This window comes from Mus caroli, unplaced genomic scaffold (assembly GCF_978045245.1).
Source record: "Mus caroli unplaced genomic scaffold, Mus_caroli_1 scaffold_11, whole genome shotgun sequence".
Taxonomy (NCBI): Eukaryota; Metazoa; Chordata; class Mammalia; order Rodentia; family Muridae; genus Mus; species Mus caroli.
In genome coordinates, this window is record NW_028227266.1 from 34370604 (window position 1) to 34381087 (window position 10484).

Here is a 10484-nt window from a genome sequence, read left to right on the forward strand (position 1 = left end):
GCCTGCCTTGTTCTTCCTCGGGTTCCCAGCCTTTTAAACCGATCCATCTTGCTGATTGCAAGGCAAGGCCCCTCCCCCAGGGCACAAGTAAATATTTTAGTCTGAATTAGTAACCGCGTTAAAATCCTGAAACCCAGTTTGTGCTGTTGAATTGAGGAAGGTCAGGCTTTATATAAAGCAGTGTGGGAGGGGGGCTATCAGGGAGGCACTGAGCAACCTTTAAAGCTAGCTAGCTTCTGTGAAAGCCCAGAGGCAACTACTGAAGGATGCACAGATGAAACTGTGGATGAGGGAGAAGTTAACTTATCTTTCTGAATTAGGCGGAACGCTGTCTTTTATTAATCCGCATTTTCAAGTGGTGTCCTTCCCCCCACCCCCCCAGCTCTGTTCATGTGGGAATCCCAGCAAGCTCCCTCTTTCTAAATGGGCCCATTTTGGAAGAGTAAAGGGGAGGTACTAGATTTGTCGCTACCGCACAATAAAAAGGCCCCCTTTGAAAGCCGCACTTTCATTAACTTAAAGCAATCTATAGACTTAAAAGCACAGAGCAGTAAACTCCTAGAAAGGGTCATAAAACAGCCCGTCTCGAGTTGGGTACACTTCGCTGCGATTTGCGCGAAGCATTTTACTGTGGTTGTTGCTAGGCCCATCTCCCTCGAGTAACCCCCTGGCCCTCAATCCCTGCAGATCCTCTTTCTCTAGGCTTTCATGCCTTTCGATCTCACAAAAGGGAGGCGGTGACGGGGAGTCTCCATGGGGTCACGGCTCCCTCCCCCGCTCAGCTCTGGTCTGGAGAAGAGCGCTCAAGAATTCCAAGTCTGGAAAACAACAGCTCCTGGTAGCGGTCGCCGCGCCCCCGGCCGCGGTGGCCATTCTTGGGTCCTGCGGCTTCAGTGCCCCAAAGGGCTGGCTGGCTTTCTCAATTCACGGTGCACAGAGAAATCATGCACAGAGAAAATCAACTCCCAACACACACACACATACACACACACACACACACACACACACACACACACACACACACACTTACCTCCATCCCTCAATGCACTCTTTATCTAAATGTCCAGAATGTAACATCTCTAACCCTCCCCCTCCCCAATCTGCTCTTTCCTTCTTTAGGACCCCTCCACTCCACCCACTGTTGAGCTAGGCCCGAGCCTTGAGGAAGCAGTTTGAGTATGAGATACGAGCCCTTAAATAAGAGACACCCCACACCTACCTACAGGCATACACACACGCATACATTTGCATCAAGGTCCAGGGGCCACGGGAAAGTCAGAAGGCAGAGTGAGAGGGCAAAGGGGCTAGATAGAGTTTGGGATAAAACCATGTTGCTTTTGAACACCATCATTTCTGAGATTTGGGGGGGGGGTGTTTTGGAGGGGCGGATGTTTAAATCTGTTTAAGCTTGTTAACTTGGATTCTACCAGTTGAAGAGCATTTGAATTCCAGAAAGCCAACAGCCTGGAGAAGTCCCAAGATAACATATGTGAGGGTAAGGAAACCCCGAACTTCCTCCTCCCTCTAGGGTAGAACCTTGCCGGTATGGGCCGGCCTGTGCGCTCTCCGACATTGCCCTGGACGAAGCAAGCATCGCTTGCAGATAAACAGGCGGCAGGACTCCCGAGTTCGGGAATGTCTTTCCTTTGGCGGCAGCCACGATTCCTTAAGGCCCAGTGGCACCTCTCTACTAGTGGCCCCCTTGCCTGCGTCGCCTACCGCTGTCCCGGCGGGCCACCAGCAGCCACCCCGCCACGCTGAGACCGCAGACCGCAAGTGACTCCTAGAGCCTGCTGACTCTGCAGGGCCAGCTTCTTGGCTCCACTCGGACCCGGATGATGCTACCCGGTCACTTCGTACTGAATCTCACTATTTTTGTGTACCTTCCAGAGTCTTTCTCCTAGGATTCAGCCCTGTGCACCCAGATCCTCTCATCCGCAAGATTCGCTTTAGAGGGAGAAGCAGCAGACGTTCGGGGCTCGCTCACCACGGCTGGGATCAACTACTTTTCTTGCCTACATAAAAGCTTTTCCTCCCACACGCTGTAAGAACCTGGACGCGCAATTCTCCCCACATTTCAATATCCTCATCCCGAGTGTCAGTTCTAAAACAACGTCACCGGCTCCGGAGTCAAGCCTCAGAGGTAATCGGGGGCCCCAGCGCCTACCTCCAGCCCTGTCTTTGCTGGCATGTAAACTACACTGCGGCCCTTCTGTCCCTATTCTAAAAACAGCTTGATTCCTGCAACCCAAACTCTAGCCTGCTCCAAAACCCAGCCCTCCTTTAAGAGCTGATCCGCATCCCCCTCCCACTCCCAACCCGCGTCTTCCGACCGCGCGGGAACCCTGGCTGCCCTGTGAAGGACTCTCCAGACAGCGCGGCCCACTGCGCTCGGCCCACTGCGCTCGTTTCTTCCTTGGCTTTGGAAGCCAGCCTAACCCGAAAGAAACAGAAACTTCGCGCGGCGCATTCAGGACCCTGCCCCATCCCCATCGGCTTTCTTCTCGGGACGCTTTCCGTGCCCACCCCGCCCCCCCTTTTACGAATTTATCTTCTAGCTCTTCGCCAAGGACCCCTAATCCTCCCCTCCCCGCCCAAAAGACCCAACAATACGCAGAAAGCCAGTGACCCTACAAATTCTCCTCCTACTCCTAGTTAGAGTCCCTGAGCGTCGCCCCTCGGGTTCTGGTTTCTCTGACTAACACCCTCCCCCATACACATACATACACACACACACACACACACACACACACACACACACACACATGTTCCCCTGTCCCCACTGATCCTCCGGTAAACCTCTACTCTCCCTGCCTCCCCGGGCTGGGCAGGACGCGACCGCCACTGCTTGACTCCAGCCACCCGGCCGCAGGCTAGGGCTGCTCCCGCTTCCAACCACTCGAAGGCAGCTCGGGGCTGGTGACACCTAGGAAGCTCCAGCCACAGGGCTCCTGGAGCCCGGGAAAGGAGAACCGAAGCCCGCCCGCAGTTCCCAGCCTCGCCCCCACCGAGCGCCCAGCCAGGAGCCGCCTGCGCAGGGACTCCGGCCGACGCTCTCGTCCCTGGGCTCGAGTCCCGGGAAGCTCCGGGCGCACGGCTTCCAGCCCGCCCGCTACAGGCTCTTGGGCCGCTGAGCTCTGAGTCCGCTGCCCAGCTGCTTGCGACCGCAAACAATGCACGCCCGGCCCTGGGCCAGAGGGGAGCGGGGCGAGGCGGCGGCAGCGAGGCGGGCACGGAGCTGCGCACCGGCCGGGTCCGGGAGCGGGTGGGCCGCGCGCTTCTCGCCGCCTCCTCGCCCAGCCTCGCCTCCCCTCGCGCGGCTTCGCTCCGCGCTCTCCCGGCGCTTCCCCAGCTTCTCTCTGCACGCTCCCGCCGTCCCTCTCTGCTCCCTGCCTCCCTCCTCCCTGCTGCCTCCCTCTCTCTCCTCCCTGCTGCCTCCCTCTCTCCCTCTCTCCTCCTTGCCCTGTCGCAATGAATAATACTCTGGCTTGGGGACTGGAATAAAACACACGCGCTCTGAGGCAGCCGCCCGCAGCAGCAGCCGCCGCCGCTGCGCCGCCGCCGCCGCCGCCTGCAAAAGCGTCTCTGACATGGAAATGAATGACAGCTTACCTGATGCCAATCTTCATCAGACTGACACCGGCGTGACAACACAGCCTATACTTCCCAGCACTGCTCCGGACGTCAGCGGCACAGGGACCCGCCCCCCGGACTCCCTCCCCCCCCCCCACTCCCCGCGCGCGCACACCTCCCCTCTCCCCACTCCCCCTTTCTCCCCCCCCCCCCATAGCCCCCACCCACTCCTGGCCCCGGCCGCTTCCCAGGCGAGGAGCTGCTAGAGTGTCTCCCTCTACTGGAGGCTCGGCTCAGACATCAGGCTCTGGCCTGCTTGCTGCTGGAGAGAGGCAGCAGGCGTCCAGACCTGGGGGTTGCCTGACAGAGGTGATGCAGTGGACCCTAGAAATGCAGGCGCACCCCTACCCAGTGTCCTCCTTAGCGATCAACTGGTGCCGAGTTCCAAGACACCAGGTGCTGAAGAGATTGAGAGGAGGTGAAATTTTCTGTGTACCTCAAGAGAACCCCAAGAAAATAGGAATCTTCAAACTGGCAAGAAACGTTCTCTCCATCACACCCCCACCCCATTCCTGCCCGGCTGGCCTCATTTTTATGATTGCATTTGAATAATTCTCATTACCTTGGCCCTAGCAAAGGTGCTCAGGTGGTTAGTCATCCCCAGTCTCAAGAGCTTTTTTTTTTTTTTTCCCCCCCCCCTGCTGAAGGCTTCCTCCGAAGCTTGGTTCATCCGAGGGTTGATGGGGTGGTTCAGGGGCAAGATAACAAGGGAAAGGGCCTTATCAGAAGCTATCCCTTGGCAAATGTCAGGCAAGTGCTTGGAAGCCACTGCTGTTTCATTCTTAAAACTGCTTAGCCAGCCAGTGTGTCCCGGGGGCTGGGCACAGTAAGGTGAGGGACAGTACTGTTTCAGCTTGGGCTTGCTGGGGTGGTCCAATCTGTTCCATACACCAAACAGGCTCCTCACCCAAGTCACTTCTACAATGAAAAGACAAAGCAAGCCAGTGCAGCCATGCATGTCTCCATTTAGTCAACAAAGATGACTTTCCTAGTGAGTGCCAAGTATAGGTTCAGCCACTCAGGATATAGACTGGCTCAGCTCCTACACAGAGGACCAGAGAATCCCTTCTGCCCCTCTTGAGGAGTGGTTTCAGCCACAGGCAGGTGACAATGAATCCTGTGACTCTCACACCAGGAAAGGAGCCTGGATGAAACCTAAACAAAGTCACTGAAAGTTAAGGAAAAGCTAAGAGGGAAACAGTCAGGTTCCCAGAAAAGGATCTAACCCCAGCAGACGGAGGCTACCCTTTGCTCCATTCCAAGCCTCTGGGTCATTCCTCCCCTGCCTCGGATTCCGGCAAAAATGAGAAGTACCATTAGATCCAAAGGCTCAGTCTGCATCACATTGCAGATGTGCTCTTTATCCAGGTCCTGCCACGTTCACCTGCAATGTTCCTGTGGGTCGGGGAGGGGGCTTTCACCTATAGATCCCCACTGCTACAGATGGGGTTGAAACATCTTCCCATGGACCCCCTAAAGACTTTCACTAGGTAGAGTTATGTCACCCCAACCTCTGATCTGTGGTCAAAGACTATGGCTCCTGACAGCATAATTGCTAGTATATATTTCACAGTGTATAATAAGATAATAATAATGAATCCACTTGCCCTTTTTATGTAGTACAGAAACACCAGACTCACTGACCCAGAGGCTGGAGGTCAGCCTGCCATAAAGTCGCAGAGGGAAATGCATTGCATAGACCGGGACAGGAGAGATCCCTTTGGCTCTGCCAGGGACCTCTGGAGAAGGGGTTGCTCTCCTTTGGAGGTTGCTGGTGAGTTGTGAGAGCCAGTAGATTCAGATGGAGAATGGGCTGATAGGAAATACTTAGCTCACCAGAGAAGTGCCAGTGAGCATTCAGACAAAAGCCATATACTACCCACTCATACTTACCACAATCCTCATTTTCTAAAGTACAGTTCCGATGTCAACTTGTTCTTTAAGACATCAGACCCATGGACATCAACGATTGACTTGTGGAGTCTTTTCTAATAGTACATTAGCCAGTAATATCCTTTACTAACTTTAAAATGCACACTAACTTTTAGTCACTACAGCTTGCTTTGTAGCTTGCAAAGCTTTAAAAAGAAGAGGCGATCTAACATGTAACCATCCTTTTTTTTTAATAATGGTTGGAAAGGAATATTTGGCTTATGTCTACCTCTAGAAAGTAGTGGTGAAAGTAAACAGGGAGTCAGAGACCCACATTACAGCTCCCTCTTCAATTCCCTCCTTAATTCGTGTAAAGGGAGACAAACTTAATTTATAAAGCAGTTTAAAAAAAGCCATACAGGACTCCAGCTGATGACCCAGCTAGTGAATAATTAATAACCATTTGTCAATATGTTAAATTCATGGGTTCCACATCTAAATCCTGGGTCTGTCCATGAAGAGATAGATTAGACTTTAAGTTTGTAGAATTTGTTCCAGGCTATAAGTAAGAATGTTTTTCTCATCTCACACACACTTGCCCTATGATTTAACAATGTATTGGTATAACCAAGCAGGTTCCTGCAGATCCTAGCAGTCCCTAACCACACACACACACACACACACACACACACACACACACACACACACACACCTGCACGCTGGAGTTCTTAAGATTCTCCTGGGTATTATTTTTGTTCCACCTGTTCTTATTTGTCTGTCCTTCCGATGAACCGTCCACACCAGGTAGCTCTTCGACACTCCAGATGTGTTCAGACAATGGCCCAGCTGAATCCTGCCTGTGCCATCCTATGCATTAAAATTTAGGACCTGCCTGGGGGTTGTGATGGCACACACCTTTAATCCCAGCACTTGGGAGGCAGAGGCAAGCAGATCTCTAAGTTTGAGGCCAGCCTGGTCTACAGAGTGAGTTCCAAGACAGCCAGGGCTACACAGAGTAATTCTGTTTAGGAAAAAAAAAGTCCTCCTCCCCAAATTAGGACCTGTCTATATGCATCTGCGTAGGCTGCCATAACACAATAGACACGTATTTCTGCACCGTTTGGGAAGCCGAAAGCTCAAGATCAGAGGTGCTTTGCTTTCTGGTGAGGCTTCACCTCCTGGCTCTCAGATGCCACCTCTTCTCTGTGTCCTCATGTGGCCTCTCCCCTGTGCATAAGGCAGAAAGAGACAATGCTAGTGTCTCTTCCTTCCAAGAGGCCCCATTCCAATTGGATCCCAGCCCCAACTTTATGACTTCATTTAACCTTAATTACCTTATTAAAGGACCTATCTTCAAACACAGTCACATTGAGAGTTGGGGCTTCAACAAACAAGTGGGTCAAGGAGGATAGAGAAGTCAGTCCACCACACTGACACCTACCAACTCTTCCCCTTCTCAGCTTAATTGTTTTTAATGAACCTTGATAGAATGTAATGGGAGACAATATCTCACTTTGTCTTAGGATGCCTAAAGCCTGGCACTGTGCCCAGTCTAGAAAACATATTAAAGGAATGCATATGGAACCGAACTGAATGGAATGAAACTTATTCCTCTATCATGGCTCCAGTTGTAAGTGAAGGATTTATCACCAGTCACCTGGGACATGTTTTTCCTAAATGATCTAAGGGCCTCCAAGTCCTACCCCTTTGGTCAATTTCTTTGTAAAACAAAAGTTGAGTAATATTTTGGTTTCTCCTCCAAGTCACAGTGATTATCCACTACCTAAGAGACTTAGCCTAAAAGTTGGTTGAACTTTTCATAAATAATGAAATTATTTGCATGTACACATGTACAGCAGGATGTTATTTGACTGCAAAAGAAAAGAAATGAAATGCTATCATTCACCGAGCTGAGGTTGGACCTGAAGAACATCACATTAAGTGAAATAAACTAGCTGCAGAAAGGCATACACCAGTGTTTTTATATCTGGAAGCCAAAAAAGTTGATATCAAATAAGTACTGAGCTGATTGTGTGGTAACATTGTAATATCACACTGTGATTCATAAATATACACCATCACTGTATGTCAATTATACATGATTTCTTGGAGTTTTATGTGATGACACACCATAACCACAACAACACATAAAGGAGACTATTTCACTGGAGCTGGCTTACAGTTTTCAGAGGTTTAGTTTTTTTTTTTTTTTTTTTTAGATTTATTTATTATTATATCTAAGTACACTGTAGCTGTCTTCAGACTTACCAGGAGAGGGCGTCAGATCTCATTATGGGTGGTTGTGAGCCACCATGTGGTTGCTGGGACTTGAACTCAGGACCTTCAGAAGAGCAGTCAGTGCTCTTAACTGCTGAGCCATCTCTCCAGCTCAGAGGTTTAATTTATTATCATCATGGTGAGAAGCATTGTGGCTTGTAGGCAGACATGATCCTGGAGAAGAATTGAGAGTTTTACATCTTGGTCTGACAGGTAGCAGAAGGAGACTGTGTGTGTGTGTCACAGAGGGCATATCTTAAGCATATATAACCTCAAAGCCCACCTTTACAGTGATCCACTTCCCCTAACAAGGCTACACTTACTCCAACAAGGCCACACCTATTCCAACAAGGCCACATCTCCTAAGAGTGTCCCTCCCTATGGCCAAGAATTCAAATGCACGAGTCTAAGGGAGCCATATCTATTCAAACCACCGCACACGAGAAAGGCTTTCTTACAAGTTTGTTGAGCTAAGGGTCAGGGCTGTAATTCTCAGTTGGTAAAGTACTTGCCTGGCATGCAGGAGGCCTTGTATTTGATTCTTGGTACCACATAAGCCAGGTATTGTGGCTCATGCCTATAATCTCTGTATTTAGAGGGAAGAGAATCAAAAATTCAAGGTCACCTTTAACTACATAGCAAGTTTAAGACCAACATGTAGTATAGGAGATCCTGCCTTGAAAACAACCAAACAACACCAAAACCCCACAAAGTTTATTTGGCTATATAATAAAAGGATGGCTCTTTGTCGTTATGTTACCAAGAGTGGACTTCAAATTCCTCCTCTTTCTTTTTCTCCATCTCCTCTTCTTCTTTCTCCACTTCTGTCTCCTACCCCTTCTCCTCCATTTCTCTCTTCCCCCTACCCTCCCTCCTCTCTGACCTCCCTCATCTTCTATTCATTTTCTCTCCCTCTCCACTCCACCATCCACTGGATCACAGTATGTGGATCACCTGCATAAGCCTCTGGAATGTCTTGATTTGGGGTTCCAGGTCCACTTCAAGAAACATAGTCCTGGAAAGAGCTCTGGAATCTGTGTTTTAGGAACCACTGTGGTAGGAACAGCCATTCCAGGCACTGCTAGGCACTACACTATTGCTCTCCTGCATTTGCTCCAGTTTTTCCTCCATTTCATTACCACAGTCTGTCTTTAAGACTTAGCCAAAGCATCATCTCTTTCGAACATGGCCTTGGGTCTTGTACCAGCTTTTGGGTCAGCAGGACCTGGCTCAGACCTCCAGCCAATCACAAAGTAAGCAGCCATCTGGGGTGTTGCTGATGCTCTCGGAGTCTTTGTTTCTGCCTGTGTGAAATGAAGGTGGCAATAGAAACCAACTCATGGGACCATTGGGGATTAAGTGGAATGAATGTAAAGCGCTTAGCACAGTCCCTGGCACATAGGAGGCTGCTCAATAAGTGGCAGCCATTAGGTTTAATAGCCCTATCCTTGGGCTGCCACAGCACTTTGCTTGGCCTTTATTGGAGCGCTTATTTAATTGGCCTGAGGAAGAGAGACACTGTATACTAAGAATGCTGTGAAAGGCCCTGAGGGCCGTAACACAGATAGTGGAAGCAAAAGGAAGGGAGGAAGGAAGGAAGGAGGGAAGGAAGGAAGGAAGGAAGGAAGGAAGGAAGGAAGGAAGGAAGGAAGGAAGGAAGGAAGGAAGGAAAGAAGAGGAACCCTAGCTGCCATGGCCTCCTTTCTGACCTTGGACTCAGGTAGGACTTGAGGGGCCAGGATCAAGTGATAAAGATCTTTCCTGATGAAGCACAATGGGACTCAGTCCTTTGAGAAGAAACAGTACAGAGCAAAATCCAAGCCATAGTAGGTCTCCTGAAATGTGGGACTGCCAAATTCTCATTGGAATCCAAGCCCCTGGTCCAGTTGAATTCCTCACGCTTCCTTTACTTTCCCTTCCCTTTCATTCCTCCCATCTTCTTCCTTCTGACCCTGGGAATGCATCTTTGCAGAGCCTATCCCAACCTCTGAGGCAGGGGGATAAAATTTGCCCCCTGGAAATGCAATCGGCAGTATGATCTGCAAGCACTGCTCCCTCCTCTTCCTGTGTACTTGTCAGCATCTCCCAATCCCCAGCTACACACAGAGGTCCACGTTCAACCCCCCAAGTGGGCTGGCTTCCTTGCCCAACCCTCAGCTCCAAATGAGAGTCCCTAAGGCAGCGGTTCCCAACCTTCCTGATGCTGCAACCCTTTAGTATAGTTGTTCATGCTGTGGTGACCCCCAACCATAAAATTATTCTTGCTGCTACTTCATAACTGTAATTTTGCTACTGCTATGGGTTGTAATGTAAATCCTTTTGGAGATAGAGGTTTGACAAAGAGGTGAAAACCCACAGGTTGAGAACCACAACTCTAAAGGTTTTTAGTGATTTTTCAGTGTCTATCAAACTGTGGGAACTAGCTCTAGCAGTTTGAAAGAACAGAGAAAGAAAGAGAATGGAGAAAGAGCAAGATCGGGATGAAATATTTCAATTCTAAGGAGAAAAAAAAAAAGAATATGTCATGATGATTTTAATATGGAGTCATTTCTTAGAAATGGTATCCCATTTCTAAGATTGTGACCACATAAACTTGAGAAAGGATAACACAGACTTGTGCTATCCAATAAGGAAGGCCTAACCACATGCAGCACCTGAATACTTGAAACTTTGCCAGTTGAGGTGGGCTGCCAGCTGAGTGC

General features: G+C 49.8%; 1 protein-coding gene across 5 annotated transcripts in view; it reads right to left on the minus strand.

Moving 5' to 3' along the window:
* Positions 1-3691, minus strand: part of Pknox2 (PBX/knotted 1 homeobox 2) — a 259179-nt gene extending 255488 nt beyond the window's left edge. For all 5 annotated transcript variants that reach the window (XM_029481800.2, XM_085844523.1, XM_021173027.3 and 2 more), the window contains exon 1: positions 3613-3691. The gene's annotated coding sequence lies outside the window, so the exon portion shown is untranslated. The remainder of the gene's footprint in view (positions 1-3612) is intronic.
* Between the last annotated feature and the right edge of the window lie 6793 nt (positions 3692-10484).